Genomic DNA, 1,896 nt, shown 5'->3' with positions numbered 1-1,896 from the left:
ATTTTCTTAAGTGCCTAGGTTTTCTTTTTGATAATTTCTCAGGCACTGTGATGTGCACTACTTGGTCCTATGTGAATGGGCCAAACCTATTCTAAAAACCTTAGTCCTAGTTGGCTTTTCCTTCTAATTTTTTGTTTGTTTATAACCTTTCCCCATTTTTGTTAAAGCTTTACTTTGAGGCTTAACTATTTCTGATTATTATGTTTTGTAGCACAGGTAACTCCGGGTATATACTCCCCTTCTACAATTGAAGGGGATTGTTAGCTGGCAGGTGTGCTGTGGAGGAACTGCAGACCATTCAGTTTCCCTCTGTCTCTATAGCACCAGGCCAGGACAGTCAGGGGACTTAAGTTAATGTAAATAAATGTGTATATAGTTATCACAAAGTCTTGACTTGTAAGAAACGTTTATTCCAGAGAGGGTGACAAATGGGGGGCAGTAGAAATCATGTACAGGTTGGCCCGAAGATCTGGGCTTCAAGGACAAGGCCTGGGCTCATGGCCTGCAAAGCCTGCCTGCACATTCTAGACAAAAAAACAAAAAACAGAAAGAACAAAAGAAGTATGTACATATATACAGTTCTTGCCAGTGGGGACGCCCAGGGGGGCCTCAGGACATCATGGACAAAGCCTGAGGTCTCAGCTCACTGGGTGTGCCTCTGCACCCTGAGCAGCTAGTGGTGTCACAGGGCAAGGAGCAGGCATTCCACCTTGACTCGGCACGGTGCCCCCTCAACGGCCCAGCGTTCCTCAAAGGTGGACACCATCTGCCAGAGGACCACATGCTCAAACTCAAGCAAGAGGAGGGCCCTCACCGACAAGCAGAAGAGCTGCAGGGCATCATCCATCTCGGTCCTGGGGAGCTGGTTTCTCTGGCTCTTCAGGGTGGCCATCTTGGCCTGGCCCACCAGGAAGCTGGCCAGGCTGACTGCGGCCTGCTCGGCTGCCTGGTGTGGGAAGGAGTAGATGTAGGTGTTCTCTGAGAAGTCCCAGCCCAGTGCCCGAAGCAGCGCCCTGAGGGCGGCAAACAGTGGCTGCAGCTGGGGGCAGTCGAGGAAGGCATGGAAAATATCCTTGTCCAGCACCCCCGGGCAGAAGGGGCAGGCCGCTGAGGCCACCGGGTCCAGGTGGCATATGAAGGTGCCAGTGGGCAGGATGCTGTGCACCAATCTCCAGTGGAGGTCACTGGTCTTCTTGGTGATGGGCACCTTGTACAGTGTGCACCAGGCTGGGGTCCTGGGCCACGCCAGGCACTGGCACCACATGTTGTCAGGGCAGCTGACCAGCACCTGGACATGCCAGGTGCACACCACCCACACGTAGAGTCCCTTCCAGAGCAGTGTGTCAAAGGGCAGCCCATATTGCTGCTGGGGGGCACAGGGAGCCTAAGCAGTGTGTTGGGCTGGTCAGCCAGCTCACTGGCCACAGCTGGGATGACTAGCAGTGGTGGGAAGGCGTCACCTGTGGCATCCGTAGTGGGGAGGGCCTGGTGAGCCTGCTTCCATTGGGAGGGCGGCCCTAACAGCCCACAGAAGCCGGCCTGTGGTGTGGGTGGAGCGCAGTGCCAGCCAGGCAGCCAGGGCTTTGGCTGACAACCAGCCTGACTGAGAAGGGTCTTGGAGGTGCCCCAGGTGGGTGGTGTGTGCCTCAATGAGAGCAGCCATGAGGCTGGCAGAGGCCAGACTTGGTACGACATGCTGCAGGGCCGGGTTGTGGACCAAGGGCTCCTGAAGAAGTTGCGGGAAACACAGGTGCCTGGCTTGGGGACAGAAATGGAAGACAGCCTGCCAGGTCTGCACCATGATGCAGTAGAACGAGGGAAGGACCGCTCTGTTCACGAAGGTGAGGTCCAGCATAAACATAGTTTCATAGTTTCTAGGGTCGGAAGGGACCTTAG

Source organism: Gavialis gangeticus, unplaced genomic scaffold (assembly GCF_001723915.1).
Source record: "Gavialis gangeticus isolate Ggan-Ray unplaced genomic scaffold, GavGan_comp1, whole genome shotgun sequence".
In the NCBI taxonomy this organism is placed as follows: domain Eukaryota; kingdom Metazoa; phylum Chordata; order Crocodylia; family Gavialidae; genus Gavialis; species Gavialis gangeticus.
Note: the sequence above shows the minus strand (reverse complement) of the source record.